The 18374-nt window shown below is 39.8% G+C and overlaps 1 long non-coding RNA gene across 1 annotated transcript; it reads left to right on the top strand.

The window, feature by feature from the left end:
* Positions 1-606: 606 nt before the first annotated feature.
* LOC133918812 (uncharacterized) lies at positions 607-1962 on the top strand. The gene is made up of 2 exons (XR_009909843.1): positions 607-1294; positions 1366-1962. It is a non-coding gene; the product is annotated as an uncharacterized LOC133918812 (long non-coding RNA).
* Positions 1963-18374: the final 16412 nt, after the last annotated feature.

The raw sequence follows: 18374 nt of genomic DNA, 5'->3' as shown, positions 1-18374 counted from the left end.
TCGGTGGGCCCCTCGGGGGCCACTGCCAAGGGGGCTCCCTGGGTCGTCGAGGTACCGAGTGCTCGGGGGGTACTGTTCACCTCCCCGAGCACTCTCTCCCGAGAGTGCCCTTTCTTGTCCTCGAGGAACCGAGTGCTCGGGGGTACTGTTCACCTCCCCGAGCACTCTCTCCCAGGCACACTTGTACGGATCCTTGGGGAACCGAGTGCTCGGGGGCTGTTGCACGTAACCCCGAGCACTCTCTCCCAGAACTTCCTTCAGTGGGTCCTCGGGATACTTGGATGCCCAGGGGCCACCGCTAGCGGCTCCGGGCACGTTTCTCCCGGTACTTAGCTCTCCTGGTCGTCGGGGGACTAGGGTACTCGGAGGTTACCGTACACCTTCTCGAGCACTTTCTTCTCGGTACTTAGATTCCGTGGATCATCGGGGAACTGGGGTATTTCAAGGGCCACCGACTGTGGCCCCGAGCGCCCTCTTCCGGGACTCGATCTTTTTCACCTTGCGGGAGAGACTCCGCGGGATGGCGCTATGTGGCGGATTGCTGGTCTGGCCTCGGGATTCAGGGACCCCTGGTTCCTGATACACCGATAATACCAACATGAGGCTTTAGTAGTGTGCTAATTCCTAATAATATAAATAGAATGGAGACAATGACACTATCTGTTTATTCTTGATGCTTTTGGTGCGACAGGACATATCTTATTTCGTAGATGAAATAGAGTTGTGCATGTTGTACAACTCTTAACACCTGAAGGAGTTTGAGTTGCGTCCATTGTACAATCTTAACACCTGAATTAGTATTCATCTCTAGAAATTATTTGATTAACCTATATAATTAGGCCCCACCAAATTAACGTTATATATCCTTCTCTTTTTCTCTGGATTATTGAAGAATTTGTTGGCATTTTTTTAGTTTTCGGTTTCAAGAATTGTTATGGTACCTTCAGTCTCATGAGTTGTGTAATCTGAAGATAAAGATTTTACTTTGCGCTGTTCGCCTATTGAATCCTCCTGATTCATGATTTTATACATATTGCATTATTTGCTTGTAGAGTTGGCAAGGCTTGGAAATGATTGTGTAGATGCTCTACAAGCCCACGATGATACATCTGGGAGTCTTGAAGCTTTGAATGCTGCTGAATTGAAGTTAAAATATATACTTAGTTCACCTTCGGTAGATGCTGCTTGTAGAAAGATTGACTTGGCTGAGAAGAAGGAACTAGATTCTGCATTAGTGTTAATGCTTTTGAAAGCTTGGTCAGCTGCAAAGGGCACTGACATCACAAAATTTGAGGTAAAATTATTATAGCATTCAGCAAGCATGTGAACTCTTAAGCTGCCATCATGTCGCTTGTTGCCTGGCAGGTTGCAGGAGTCCAGAGGTGTTGCACACTTGGGCAAGAGCTATAGTTCATGCATATTGTAACAGCAGAGAAGGCACTCTTCTTAGGCTGGCAAGAGACTTGATGAACCCTAAAATCATCAAGAGAGTTGAAGAGATAGTGAAGATAATCAAGGATAAATACCATTAGGTTTCGGTCATCAGAATATTGGGGTTTAACATTTCTACTGATTGCATGAGCCTTATGATGGGACATTAGGGTGGAACTACAGGCATCATTACAGCTGAGCCCTTCACCATTGCTAGAAGTGGAGAAGGGCAATACTTCATAGATGAAATGCAGATTGTTGTAACTTTACACAGTGCAAAGCGATTGTAGCATGTGATATACTCGATGTAGCTTTCACTTAGTTTTGCCTGTCTTTTTCATTTACAGATTGGGAAAGTCTCCACGTCTCAAATATTCTAACAGTGTTGTAACTCGTGTGACTAGTTTAGATATCATTGCTTTTTATCAGAAGTCATATATGTGTGAAAATATCCTTGTGATGAGCTATTTGAGGGGCTCGATAGTGTTGTAACTCGTTTGACTAGTATAGATATTATTGCTTTTGTCAGAAGTCATGTGTACAAATGTCCTCGTGATGAGTTCAATAATGTACGGATGCGGCTGACCTCGCATCATGTAGGCCATTTGTTTATGTACAAATGCCTGGTCTCTTTATCATGTATTGAGTTAGGAATCAATTCTAATATATGAAGATTTTATTGATGATAATATAATATAATATTATTAATTTAATGTAAATATTTTTTATTACAAGAGTGACATGGTTCTCGATAAGGGTCAGGGGATTATAGGCTAAGGAGTGGATCCGAGACAGGCTAGATTTTAGTGAAGCTCAAGTGGTCATGCGGAGGTTTACATGCATGTTGTTCGAGTTCGTCACAGAAATGGTTGGTAGTAATTGTGTTGCCTGCGGTTTCTATATTCAACTTCAATTGGCAATTTAATTCCTTCACTCAGTGCGCGAGATCAATGGAGATTTGGAATGTGCAGGTGGAATAAGGAAGGGGATCAGGAGGTAGATGACGGCGCTGATAGGTAGGCACCGTGTGAGCACGTGATAGAGGGAGAGGGGAGCGAGCACGGAGTTGGACCAAAGGTGGCATCAGCCCATCAGAGGGGGAGCAGGGGCGCGCGTGGGGAGAGGGGGAAGTGTGTCGGGGCGGCGCACCAGGGCCGAGGCAGCATTTTGGCTCAGGTGGTGACAACTACGCCTCCCGAAGGGGGAGGAAAAAGGAGGTAGGCCGGGCGGGGTACTAGGCAAGGGAGAGGAGAGATGGACCGAGGAAAAGAATTTCAGCCTGGGGGTTATCTTTTTTCTTTCTGTTTTTTTCCTATTGTTGACGCAAAAACATGGCATGCCAACACACTGAGCACCTCGTGTACAATATCCGGCGAGCAGTACCCAGGATACCCTGGTTGTGACACTGTATCGTCGGACCTTCATCGTCACCCACGCTCGGGAGGGACCCCGTCGAAGCGCGGATGGCTGATGGCTTGTCTTTGGTTGTCGAGATCAAGAACAGGAAGCAATATAAATGGGAAAAAAGAACGGGACTACGGGAGCTAGGCAAAGACGAAAGATAATGTAAATTGTGTTTGATCGATTGGTTGATATCCTCAATCGGCCATGGCCCTCTCATATTTAAAGGGTAACAGGTCTTAGCTGTAAGAGATTAGGACTCCTAATTCAAACTGAACAAGACTTACAGATATAATTCAGCTATGTCTACCTGATCTCCAAACTTTCTGTAACAAACATATATTTCCTATTTGAACACATAAAACTCCCATATATCTACCCGAATACGCTTTAATATAGTTCAAACTTCTTTAAATTCGACCAACTCTTCCATTCGTCCGAAGACCAACTGCAGGAACAAACCATGATCACTGGTTGCCTGGTCATTGGCCGTGACCATCGGCCGAAAGTTACTGTTTATCAGTCAGAAATTACTGTTTATCTGGTCGGAGCACTATTTATCTGTGTGCGATACTATTTTTCTGGTCGCGGGACTATTCATCTGGTCGCCCATTAAGCCAAATCTTGTCAAAAATAAGAATCTAGTCATGGTACCAGTCGAAAATGCCAAATTTTGTCATCAACATATGCCCCTCTGTTTTTTGGTGAAGCTTGCTCACTGAAAAACATATCATCTCCCTTCTAACTTTCTTAGGACAATGATCAAGATATCGGCCATGAATACCCCTTAGGATGATGGTAACCAATACATCGGCCATATTTCTCATAAGCATCTTGCCATACACTCGGATAAATTTTCTTCAAATACCGTCCATTAATAGCTTTAGGCAGTTTCTCTTCTTGCAAACTTTCTAGCAAACAAGAATTTCCAGAGACGATACCTACAACTCTGTATGGACCTTCCCAACTTGAAGACCATTTGCCAAACTTGTTGTCCTTCGATTTTATAGGCAAAATAGTTTTCCACACAAGATCACTAATCTGAAATGACTTTGCTTTTACCTTCCTATTGTAGGTTTGGCTACCCTCAACTTGTCTTTCTTGATCTCTCTCAAAGCCTTTAACCTTTCATCCATCACTTCATCAATCATGTCCATCATTAGATCATAATAATCCATAGCCGACAGGTTATTCTGCTCGGCCAATCTCAAAGCATTAAGATTCACTTCAACAGGTAAAACGGCTTCTTGTCCATAAACAAGTTCATCCAGCGTTACTGTAGTGGCACCATGTCTAGATATACGATTTGCCCACAAAGCCTCCGATAGAACATCATGCTATCTCCTGGAATGTTCCTCTATTTTCTTCATGATAAGCTTAATCAAAATTTTATTACTAGACTCGGCCTGACCATTGGCCTGAACATAATAAGGAGATGAATTAAGAAGCTTAATTTTCAATGATTTGACAAATTCACGTACCTGGTGCGACATGAATGAAGTACCTTGATCCGTAGTTAAAGTCTGCGGAATGCCGAATTTATGAACAATATGCTCCAAAATAAAGTCAATTATCTCCTTATGTGTCATGTTCTTGAGAGGAACAACTTCAGTCCACTTAGTAAAATAATAAGTAGCCACCAAAATAAAGCGATGACCTTTAGACGATGGAGGATGTATTTGGCCGATGAAATCCAAACCCCAACCTCGGAACCGCCATGGTTTGATAATAGGATGCATCATAGCAGCAGGAACTAATTGGATATCATCAAACTTTTGACATACCTCGCATCCTTTATAATACCTGAAGCAATCATTAAGCATAGTAGGCCAATAAAAACTAGCTCTCTTCAATAACCACTTCATCTTACGTATTAATTGATGCGTGCCACATATGCCTTCATGCACTTCTCCCATAGCAATCCTAGCTTCATCAGAATCCAAGTATTTGAGAAGTACATCATCCACAGTCCAGTGATACAAATCATCATTCAATAATGTATACTTGAAAGCTTGCCGCCGAATCTTTCTATCGACACTCTTACCTTTCAAGTAATCAATGAAATGCTTTCTCCAGTCTTGAATTTTAGCAACTTCAACATTCTCTCCCAATGAAGAAGATACAATCGAACCCAAAAATTCATGTTTGGCTATACAAAGATCAACACTTTCAAGCATCGGTTTTTCAATCACAAAGAATTTACCTCTACCAACTTGATAACCGGATGCTTGTTATGCTAAATCATTACCTCTGAAATTATTACCTCTAGACACATGATTGATAGTAAAATCATCTAAAATAGCAATAATATCTAGACACTTATTAAGATAACTATTTAGTAATCCGTCGAAACATTGATAATTACCAGAAACTTGCTGCACAGCTAGCAACGAATCACCAAAAACCTCTATGTTCTTCACACACATAGAGCTTAAATTTTTTAATCCTAACAAGAGAGCTTCTTGATTATTGGTTAAAAAAGATTCTAGACGACAAGATATTCAAAAACAGCACCTCTAGGTGACACAAAAACAATACCAACACCTTATCCAACCTCGCAAGCCGAACCATCAAAATAAAGCTTCCATGGTTTAACAGATATAAAGCCGATATCTAAATTATGCTTATCATCGATCCGATGGTCAACAATAAAATTAGCTACAATTCGGCCTTTCATAGATTTCAAAGATTCATAAGCTAAATCATATTCTATAAGTGCATAAGCTCATTTACCAATTCTACCACTCAAAATTGGCTTTTGCAGCATATATTTCACCACATCGGCTTGACATGCTACTACACAAGTACTGAATAGAAAATAATGCCATAACTTTGTGCAAGCATAATGTAGCGATAAGAATAATTTTTCAATAAAGACATACCTTGTCTCCGCTTCCAAAAGGCATCGGCTCAAATAAGTGATTGCATGCTCTTTACCATCAACTTCTTCTACCAAAACAGCACCAATCACATTATCTCCCACAACAATATATAGCCAAAAAGGTAATCCGGCTTTAGGCGCCCGAAGCACCGAAGGAGTAGATAAATATTTCTTAATCTTATCAAATGCATGCTGCTGCTCTACTCCCAAGTAAATTCGATCTCATTTTTCAACCAAAGTATAGGTGAAAAAGCACTGCTTTTCCGGACATGTTTGATATAAATCTTCTCACGTAATTCACCTTGCCTAGAAATTTCTTCATATCCCTTTTACAAGTAGGCGCCTGAACCTTTTGTATAGCTTGTATTTTATTAGGATCTATCTCTATGCCTTTCTCATGTATAATAAAGCCTAAAAACTTTCTAGCCGACACACCAAAAGCACATTTGAGTGGTTTTATTTTCAGACCATATCGACACATCCTTTCAAAGGTTAAATGTAAATCAGCTAAATGAGAATCATTACCATCCGATTTAACAACTATGTCATCAATATATACTTCTAATATGACACCAAGGAAATCAAGAAAAATTAAGTTCATAGCCCTTTGATAAGTAGCACTGGCATTTTTCAACCCAAATGTCATAACCACCCACTCAAATAAACCAACAAAACTAGGACAACGAAAAGCTGTTTTAGACATATCTTCCTCGGCTATGAAAATTTGATTATACCCAGCATTACCATCAAGAAAACTAATTATTCTATGTCCTGAAGTATCATTGATTAACATGTCGGCTATAGGCATAGGATATTCATCTTTAGGAGTAGCTTTATTCAAATATCTAAAATCTATGCAAACTTGTAACTTACTGCTACTCTTCTTCTCCACTGGGACGGTGTTTGAAATCTAATCAGCATATCTACATGGCCTAATAAACTATGCTTTCAATAATCGGTCTATTTCTTCCTTGATCCGATCATACATATTAGAATTAAACCTTCTAAGGGGCTGTTTATAAGGCTTAAATCCTGTTTTGATAGGTAACCGATGTTCTACTAACCCTCGGTTAAGTCCCGACATCTCATGATATTCTCAAGTAAAACAATCTATGTACTCTTTAAGTAACTCGATTACTTTAGCCTTGTAATCGGCTTTCATATTCTTATTTACAAACATCGGCATTGGAATACTACCATCACATATATCAACTTTTTCTAATAGATCGGCCGATAAAAAATCTTGACCCAACTTATCTAACTCATCTAAATCCTCAATGACCTCACAAATATCGTTCTTATCTAACTCATATTGCTTTATACGCTTGTGCAACCATTCTAAATTTCTATCTCTACTCATTGATACATCATGCCATTGAGCCGATTATCACAAGTCGGCTTTACAACCACAGGTCATCTGGTCGGAGCACTGTTCATCACTCAGAAATTACGGTTCATCTGATCATAGCATTGTTCATCTGGTTGCGGTAATGTTCATCCGATCACGGGACTGTTCATCTAGTCGTCCATTAAGCCAAATCTTGTTGGAAATAAGAATCTAGTCACGGTACCAGTCGGAAATACCAAATCTTATCATCAACACATGTATTCTTTGATATTTCTTTTATTCTTTCCTCTAATTAACTTTTGCTTTTGATTTAATGTATTTAATTGACTAGGAGACCCTGATCAAAGACAACAAGATCAATTTATTATTTAATTCTTTGGAAAAAAATTCATTGGTATTTTCTAGGAAAAATGGGCTGTTACAGTTTCTTTACAGTAAAGCAAATGTTTCTGGATCGACATGGTTGGGCTGAATGATCTGATGATACCTGGTTGGTGCTGATGTCTACTGCTACACTACTTGTGTCAAGCCACAACAAAGATCGAGAGGTGGGTGTGTCCGTTTCTTCAAATTGTGCTGCATTTTTAGAAAACTATTGTTTTGTCTGCTTGCAGCTGCAGAACAAAGATTTGCCACAATCCTATGGAGCAGAAGCCTCAAACGTAACACTGAATTGGTACCTTGTCACGCGGCCACGGTCAAGTAGCGTTATCCACAATATTTATCTGCATATTATATTGATTAGAATAATCGATTAGAGATCTTTCGGAAACCTAATTTATATTTTTTTTATTTTCAGGTCATCGTTTCTCCTCAAATGTCAAATTCCCCTGAATCTCGTTTTCATGTTTCGCATTATCTATCTACTGTATAATGTGGTTGACACTTAGGACAAGCTGATACGTGTGTTTACTTGCCAAGATAAACAACCTTACTTTTCATGCAAATGTCATTGCAAATAAAGTAATTCATGCCAAAAAATAATCTTCAACTTGCTGTTAAATTCCAAATGACTTGACCGAGGAATACGCTGATTCCACCGGCGAATCCAAATCAGCCACATAAATGTTTAGTTTCTTTTGGTTTTACTGTTTTAAGGTTTGACAAATTTTGCATAATCATATTGGCTTATTAAAGCACGAGTGATCGGTTGTTGGGACCTCATTTTGAATTTATATCGCATTTCTATGAAATTTCTGCATTTCAAACAGGTCCGGATCGGAGCTCTGCACCACCAAACGCTTTGAAAATCTTCTGGAGGAAGGGCTGCTCCTGCTCAATCTTTTACTTTGAAAATCGAAAGAAAGCGAGAGCACCGTCAGCTGTTGCAATTGCAAAGTCAAAAGAATTTATCCACAAAGAGCAAGGACGATGTCACGTCGCCCCCAAGATACATGCCTCATCTTTTTGGAGCACAGTCATAGCTCACAATTGATTGCGATCGGTCGCAAACTTTTCGTTCTCGACGTAGAGGAGCATCGAGGTTTAAAAGCTAGGGCTCCACGGTCATGTGCTCAGTTATTCTTGGAATGGAATATTTCCTTCTTTTCGATTGATGGCCGAATTGTACACAGCTGGTCACTTTTTTTCGGTGTTAATGTGTTTGCAGCTGAGTTTATATGTTACTCATGTTTGGATGGCATGCATTCTTGTAGGGACAGTCTGCATTTAGAGTTTATAGATGATTTTTTAACGGAAAAGAATAAAGATTACTAAAGAAAGTGATACACTAACCCCAACTGATTTTTTACATCCACCCACATTAGATACCGACTCCCACCAACTGATTTTTTTACATCCAGCCACACTAGATACCGACTTCAATTCAAGGGCAACGCAAAACCACCCAACAAAAGCCCCATTTAGCAAAGTTTTTGCTTGTGCATAATGCTACTTGTGGGATACGATGATAAAGTGTTATCTTATTATCAAGACAATGTCCGCTTCTGCATACTCATAAGTTTTTTTGCAGAATCCTGCTATTTGTTAGCACTCTTAGAAGCTGTGTCAAATAGGGTTGTTGTCGTCTCATCCTTGTGCTCTCGCTATAAGACGTTTTCAGAAGAGAAGCAAGCGCCCCCACCCCCTCTCCCTTTCTTCTAATCCATCACCATATCTACAGTTCAATAATTAGTCATCACCCCAATTTAGTCGTTCAACTCTGTGCGAAAATTCTGTTTAAATCACTATATGAAAAAAGTCTTTTAGTGATAGATTCTACACTCGTCACCTCGATCATGTTACTAATGAGGTATCGTTAGTGACGGATTACGACTCAGCACTAACGAGGTCATTAGTGACAGGTCGTAATCGTGATCCGTCACTAATTATTGAATATTAGTGGTCGGTCATAATCTTATCCTGTCACTAATGATTGATAAATATTTTACGTGTTTTTATGAAACGAAAAAAGTCAAAAAAATTAATTTTTTTCACTTGAGCCATCTCAACGCAGGCCCATCGTACGTACCCCAAATGCCATGCTAATTTTTAGACTATTTTCAGTCTACATTATGTGGGAATCGAACCGGCGACCTCCCCTTACGCGTGTAGCATCTTACCACCTCTCCTATCACGTAGTTGTGATAGAAAATGAATATTTTATCCTTTTAATCTTCTTTTCTGAATGTTGTTGGTGATGGGTCATGACCCGTCATAAATGACTTTCAGCAAAGAAGATTAAAAGGATAAAATATCCAAGATAGAATAGTGACAGGTCAGAACCATGACCCGTCACTAATGACTGAACATTAGTGACGGATCGTAATCTTAAACTATTACTAATGACTGAATATTAGTAACGGGTTGTAATATTGACCCATCACTGATGACTGATTTTGCCAAATTTCATCAAGGATTATAATTTATATAAAAATTTTCTTCATTCAAATTTGTATTAATTTTTTATGAATTTCTAAATATCTCATGCAAACGATTGCAATTTGATAGGTGATCTAGAGTGTCTTCAATAAAACGGGTATAACTTTTGCATACGGACTCTAATTTTGATATTTTTGTATTTTACGGATATCTATAGAAAAATCTACATCTGTTTATCCCTAGCTTTGTCGGGTTCGGAAAAATTTTTAAGGGCAAATTCAACCTGGAAGATTAAGTTCTCACCCTGAAGTTTCTGCACCATTTTCGGAACATGCGTTTGTGTCTATAGCTGCCATCTCTTATATCAAACTTAAGCAGAAATGTACAATGGTTCATATAATAGTGCTGGTAAGATGGGGAAAAATAAGAGAAAAATAAAAAATATTTTTGAATAGCCTATTGCATTCCATCTATTCTAAACTGAAAGGCTATGTAAATCTAATTAGTTTGACTTTCTTTCTTCAGATGTAGGTAGTCTTGATTAATCAAAATGTTCTTCAGATGTAGGTAGTCTTGATTAATCAAAAGGAACAATAATGAATCCAATCCAATCAATTAAAAACTAGGATAAAATAAATAATCAACTCCAATCCAATTAATAAAAATTAACAAAAATAAGTATCTTAAGTGTTTGACAAATGCTAGGTGTTACGAGTACAACATACAACTCTACATTTTTTTCCTTTTTTTCTCACAACCTTGTTTCATTTTTCATTTAGTGCTGCTGAGGTAAGAAAAAAATAAGAGAAAAATAGAAGAAAAATCTCCTTGCTGCCAAGCGCATCCTCTGCTATATTCAGGGCCCTTTGGCAATTTGGATCATGGCCTCCTTCTCTACCGCACAACTCCGACTGAGTTTGTTGTCTACTCCGATGCTGATTGGGCTGGTTGTCCCGATACGCACAAGTCCACCTTGGGCTACGGTGTCTTCTTGGGTGACAATCTGGTTTCCTGGTCATCTAAGTGACAACATACTATTTCCAGATCCAGTGCAGAGGCCAAGTATCGTGCTATGGCCAATGGTGTTGCTGAAGCTTGTTGGTTGCACCAGCTTTTAACAGAGCTTTGATCTCCCTTATTTTAAATATGGCAATTATACAACTTAGATAGAAAAACATCATTATCATGGTTATTTAATTAATGTTTTGCTCACAGAATAATGGTTAATTGCTCTAGGAAGTCTTCCAAGACTAATATAACCACCCTTATCTTATCAAAATAAGGGTTTTAGACTAACAATTAAAAGCCTAAATCATAAGCAATATTTCTAGGGATTTGAATTAATATTAACCACAATTAAAATAATATATAAAAGCATCCCTACATAGATAATATGCTAACAGAGCAAATGATAGAAATAAGCAATTAATTGAATAATGGTGAATTAAACAACACTCTAAAACCCTAGTAAAGCCTATGGACTATCGCGATATGCCTCATTGCGCCGCTATCATCACTGAGCACAGGGGCCCAAGCTTCAAGCTAGGTTGGACAACAACTTGAACAGAGCTACCATGAAGGGCGTGAAAACATAGAACTTGCTGCTAACACACCAACAACCATCACAGCAACGCACAAGCACAACAAAGTCGGTTAGAACGCACGAGCCCACTAGCCAAACCCCACCTAAGCATCGTTGGCCACAATACTAGAAGCATTCAAGATAGAAGATTGGGACAAGGTCAGTGGCATCAAGGGACGACACCAAACGTGACCACATTCGCACCACCAAAACAGGCTTCACCAAAGTCGAGCACGACAGACAAGCCGATGTGGAGCTTGCTGAAGTCACCCACCGATCCATTGTTGCCCACTAGGGTTTCTGTCCTAATCCATGAATGTGGACACATGTGCCACATATGGTCCGCAACGACATCCGTCATGGATCCATGAGGAGGATGAGAGGGATTGGAGCTTTGTTGGCAATGAGAGAGAGACAAAGATGTGGGTGGAGGAGTGCGTCGTTGTGATGTGAGATGAGGGAAAAGTATCTAGTCCCTCAAATAGGAGAGGGGAGGGGAGCAACACTGTCACCCATGCCCAAGCAGCACACACATGCATCCAGCTAGGGTGGGTAGAGGGTTGTGCCACTGCTGCCATCCCTCTCTACCCACACCCACCCTGATGGGAGAGAGAGGGGACCTGAATCCTCTTCTCCCCAGTCGATGACGTGGCAACAAGGTAAGAGGAGGTATTGAAAGTGCATCTAGCTCTTATATGTGATTTTGGTAATTAATGACAATACTATGTTGTTGAGAATTGTTAGTATGATGTTTCATAGGTGATGCATAGAGGAGAGATATGCATCAAGATCAATGAGCTATAGGTGATGCTCAGGTAAATGATGACAATACCTATAGACTAACAATGATATTGAGAATTGTTATTAGGTTATTTCATAGGAGATGTAGAAGAAATGAAGTATGGATTCATTAAGAAATGCCATGAGTTCAAAGAATTGCATTAAAATTATTGAGATCTTAGTGCTGTTCATAAGAAGAAGAAGAAGTTTGAAGAATGAAAGCTAAGTTACTTGTGGAGGTCAAGTAACTAAATTTATGCTAATATCAATAGAGTTTTATGGACTAACCTATGTGCTTTATACTTGAGAGTGAGTTGGGGTTATGATCCATAAGAAGGCATAAGTTGAATTGAAATCATATATGCTAAGAGTGAAGAACAAGATTGCACTCCATATATGATAAAGTGAATTTATTGATGATGTCGGATACAAAATATTTTTCTATGGCAAGACGGTGAAGGGAAAGTAAGACTCGATTGCGATGGATCATTCAGTGGTGAAGGGCAAGCAAATGGCTTGGCGCCGAAAGGCCAAGGCGATGATGAACAGCGAGTGAAGGCTTTGTGCCAATAGACTGTGTGAGGCCATAGGAAGCTATGGGTGACTCGCATCAATCATATGAAGAATCAAGAAGAGATGGAGTGAAGATTATATAGAAGTTGGCAAACCTCAAGATTTGAAAGAAAGAAGCGGTACTTGAAAGTATTCAAATGCTCAAATTGGTTCAGACGAGTTTTACATTTGAAATTAAGTACAAGTATGCCGCACTATTAAGAGGGATGTAACGTAGAAGTAATTATTGTGTCTCAGTGCTCAAGAGTTTTCTAACTAACTCAAAGTGAGAGTTAGCTTAAGGAGCCTGGTGTAGAAAGTGTGGAAGTGTCTAAATTAGATTTCAGAGTGTTTCTAGTTCGATCCATCGTTTTTGAGGTCATGAATTTAGTTGGGATGTGTAGACCTTTGACTAAACTTTCTATAGAGTCCAAAATCATTGAAATCAGACTTTAAGATTAAAAGTTATCGCTATTTTTCCGGGGTCAGTTCTATTGAACTCGAAGGTTTCGGGTGAAATCCAGATTTTCCAGGTTTCGGACCCTCCAGATGAGGCTATGTAATGTCTAGTTTTGGGGGGTTGGGTATATATATACCCTCTCACCTCCATCCTTTGTTGTTGTGGCAATAGCACAAAAAAGAACATCTCTAGAGCCAAAAGAACTCCCTCCCACTCTAATCTAGTGTGTGATTTAAGAGTGAATTGGGTTGAGAGATTGCATCTTTGAGTGCAAGTGAGTGTATCTCCCATCTTGAGCACTCGAGTTCATCAACAAGAAGTTTGCAAAGCATTTGTTACTCTTGGAGCATGAGGCTCCTAGGCGACTAGGCATCGCCGGCGAGCACCCAAGGTTGTGGTGTGTCGCAGGAAATTTGTGAAGGCTTTGATTTTGCCTCCGAAAGGGAAGAAATCAAGAGTGAAAACCCAAGCTCAACTGTGACCGAGCTTGGCGAGGAAAATGGTTGAGAGAGATCCGACTCAAATATGACCGAGCCCTTTAAAGAAGACATAGGAACCTCTAGTTGAGGTGTCTGGATTTAACCCGGATACTCTGAATAATATACAATCAGCTTTGAATCTGGAGGTTTCGGGTCAACTCGAAGTATTCGATGAACAATGTTTTAAGGATTTTCAATTAGAATTTTCTTGCATATCTTTCGCTAGTTTTGAATAATCTTTGTCACCCTAGGATTGTAACGTTTACACTTATTTAGGGTGATTTTGCACTAGTTGAGTCTAGCATATTTAGGTTTTTCACTTTTGAAAAATTTGTTAGTTTAGTTTCCACTGTAAGTTTAGGCCAACGGTAAAAGGGGGCAAATTTTTGTAAAAATACATATTCACCCCCCTCTAGGTGACATCATTGTCGTTTCATGTGTGGGCTAGGCTGAGCCGTTTGTTGGCTACACTAGCATGAAATAAAAAATTCTACTATGGTCAACCAGGAAATCGTACGAGTAGAGGATCATGAATTGTTACCACTAGACGCATAGTGTATCAAAAGAAAAGTTAGAGCAGTCAGGTCCAATGTCATGCACGCCACTATAGAGGAAGTAACCAAACTTAGCAGGGTGGTCGTTCCTGCTACACGATTTTCTCCTCGAGTAGATGTATACTATTGACTTCCTAGTTTACTTCCTAGTTTGGAATGCTTTGAATTCCTTATCAGGAGTGTTTCGACTTCTAACTTGAAAACGATCAGGAGTCAAATCACCATCAACTTCAAGTTCTAGTTGCCATGCTGATCAGTGCTGCAGTTGCAACAGCACCTGTACGGTATCCACATATTCTGGGGTGGAACATTTTGCGCAAGTGTGCTAGCACCAGATGTGTGTCTAGGATTTTTAAAGGTCGAGTGGAGGGGTACAACTAGGGTTTGGAGTAGCTGAACGATCCACACGCTCACCTTATGCCTCCCTTTATATAGAGCCAACTAATGGGCTTCCACGTTGGTAGCTCATTAGGACTTTAATCCCTCATGAATCACAATCCAACTAAATCCACTAATGGATCCAATCCATATATATTGTTCCAATCAATTAAGTGTGTGATCTATTAGGTTCATGTATAAATGGCCACAACTCGAAAACCCTTTTTCGAATCGAAATTAATAGCTGTCCCTAGCAAGACATATTGAGTCACAAATATATATAAAGATCATATCGGCTGAACCTTAATATACATATACACAAATCCCTTTGCCTCATGATACCGTTCAAGCTCAAGGCGAGACACGCGACATCCTTGTAATAGCTCAACTATTTACTCAACCTTATAGTAGAGTACTAAACTCATGATTAACTCTTTAATCATATTGGAATGGTCATGTATTTACTAATCTAACCACATTGAGTGACCTAGAGATATCTCTTCTATTATCAAGGAGGAGATAATTCTATCTTGATTGCTCACATCTCTTGACATGTTTCATGACAAATCCGAAATCTACCTTAATAAATATCCAGTTACGGAATAGTGTTTGGTAGCCTTTAAGTGTGTTATTACACATCTTGGGAATCAATAATAATCTTAGATCTAAAGATTCTGCAGGTACACCAATGGAGATTACAACTGATAGCATATTATATAATAATCCTAATAGTATCTCGAGATTGGTGTATCTAACACCATATTTTCTAACATATGTCCATATTATTAATTTGATATTTTTATACCTATTATCTGTGAAATATGATCATCAATCAATACATATGATCTATGAATCATCATTTTCCCACATAATTATATGACACCAGATATCATTTAAAATAACCTCACTATTTAAACAAAAGGGCTTCGTGAACGAGTCACATATTTTGGAAGCGACATATCAAGACATATATCACTTAACCCAAAAAAAAATATCAATGTTTTTGTTGTGTGTAACCATCGCAAATTTGTGTAAAATTTATGGTAAGGTTTGTAAAGGTATCCCACGCGAGATGCTTCCTCCTGTCAACTCCTTTTTGAAAAAAGAAAAGGAAAAAAAGATACAATGTGGAATTCATTAATGATACCGTGCGATCTTTCTTGCATTGGTACATCTTATTCTAACAGTTATGCTGTAACTCCATCCATTGATTTACCAAGAGAAATAATTCCCAAATGTCAGGAATTCCTCTCTCTATATGCATATCATGTTTATGTAGCATTAAAAAAATGCAAATTACCCAGATAAAACTTGTATATGTTTATACAAAAATGGTAATATATAGAGTATGAAAAATTGAAGAAAATTTGAGGAACAATAGGGGGAGTTGCTAGTCTTGAAAGTCAGTCTAGTCGCAGTCACGCCATCGTAATTGTTATGGTTTAGCGGAAGCATCACCAATATCATCAAACCAAGTAAAAGATCAACACACTAAAATACAATATGTTGGGGGGAAAATAAACCAGTCTGAGGATAATGGTTGAAGATCACCACCTAGGTCCCTCCGGAGCTTTGATCTCCGAACCCTCTGTTAAAAACTCGATTTCTAATATCATCAGATCCTTTCACGGTACCCCTTTGGACCTACGAAACCTTCCCTTGGCTCCACCGGCTCGACCTCCCAAAGCCTCTTCAAAACACAACCTCCCGAAGCCTCCTCAAAACACGACCTCCCGAAGCCTCGGTCCTCCGAAGCTTCGGCCTCTCGAAGCCCCGGCCCTCCGGGGTCCCGCTTCCTAAAGCCTTCACCTCCCGGTTCTATGCCTCCTGAAGCCCCCGCCTCGGGCTAATCGGGCCGCGTTCCCGAAGGCAACGGGGTGAGTCAGCAGGCCTTAGGAAAGATCTGCCGAAAGGGGAGCACCGGTCGTGCTTTGCCTGCAAGGAAGTGACCGGCATTAAAGGCCTAGACTAATGGACGTCACTCTGATACCCCGGCGTGATGAAGGCTATCCTGACACCCCTAACAGTGTGGCGTCGGGCCGCAATCGGCGACCGGCTCGCCCCCTTCAGGGGGTAGGCACCACGATAATTACCATGATGGATATTTATCCGGGATAAGGTCCAGTAATTTGGCCGGATCCCAGATATTTATACATTATGATAACTTGTACGCCAAGCTACGCATGGATCTATAAATAGGAGGCCATGGACAGACACAGCGGGGAGAACAAGCAAGACAGCGAACGCTGTGATACTCCTCTCAAAGTGATATATTTTTCTACCATCAATATATTCGTGGTGTTCCTTTCTCTCAAACTTCGTCTCCAAGCTTGAGTCTCCTCCTTAGAAGAAACTCTCGCCGTACTTGCTAGGGCAAGATGAACTCTTGCTTCAACACAATGTTTTTTAACAAAGTTCGACCATCTTGCCTATATCTTCGGGCATGACTATAGACGCTCCTCACTATATTCATCTGTTTGTCATTGTTTGTGGTTACACGGTGGTGCTTAATATTTATAGGCTCAAAAATAGGAGTTTAACAACAACTCTATCCCTAATGCTGCCCAATTGAAACTCAAGTCTATCCGTAACCGATTCTTGTACACATATTCAAGATATATCCCAACAAACTCCACCTTGAATGAATATGCATACAAACCTTGAAGTCATCATGTGTGAACCTCCGTGTATCCAGATTTGAGTCGTCTAGTTACGCTGCTGACATCGAGCAGCCCGACAAGGATGCCTCGCAGGACTGAATTTTGCAAAGTCTGCAGCTCCCTCCTCCATGACTTCACCTTTGAGTTTGTACCCATGAACTCCCTCTTCTGCACCTATCATCATGGTCTTGCCATCCTGCATCACCTTCAAGGTCTTCTTATATGGCACCGCTTGATACAATCAATCTTCTTCATGCATAATTTCAAGTGAGATCAGATTCCCCCTAAATCCTGACATGTGCCGCACACTCTCGAGTAGTACTTTATGTCTACATATTCAACCTGATGTTACCAACTCTCATAATACGGTAGCCTATGTTACCTCCCAAGTGAGCAATACCAAGATCACTTTCAGTGTATAAAGAGAACCACTCCTTCTTAGATGTTGTATGATAGGAACTTGAAGAATTTAATAGCCATTCTTCATCACAAGACTTTTCACTTGATATTATGAGAATGTGATCACTATCTCTCTCCGAACCATCTTTCTTTAAAACCATAATATTTACCACGCGCTTTTTCAGTTCTAGACAATATTTCTTCATATGTCCACAATCATCGCATTTATATCATTATAGCCCCTTCTTCTTTTTCTTGTCAGTCTTCCTATCTCAATCACCCTGACCAGCAAGCGTATCCTGATAAACCATCACCTGCATTGTTCTTTCTTCTTTGTTAATGAGTAAACAATGTTGCAAGAATATCAACTTTGACTGCCTTTTTGCCGTACGCCAATGTTGTGACCAATTGCTCATAACAATTTGGCAAGGAACACAAAAGAATAATTGCCGTATCTTTATCATCAATTTTCACCTCCACCTTCACAAGGTTAGCTACATTTTGATTGAAAATGTTTATGTGCTCAACAAGCTTCGACCCCTCATGCATCTTCGGCCAATACAATTTTTTGCATCAGATATAACTTCTGAGTCCATGTTTGGACAGGAATTGATCGGCCAATTTATTCCAAATTTTCTTAGGTGATGAC

This window comes from Phragmites australis, chromosome 5, assembly GCF_958298935.1.
Source record: "Phragmites australis chromosome 5, lpPhrAust1.1, whole genome shotgun sequence".
In the NCBI taxonomy this organism is placed as follows: domain Eukaryota; kingdom Viridiplantae; phylum Streptophyta; class Magnoliopsida; order Poales; family Poaceae; genus Phragmites; species Phragmites australis.
This window is presented reverse-complemented; position numbering and strand designations above follow the sequence as displayed.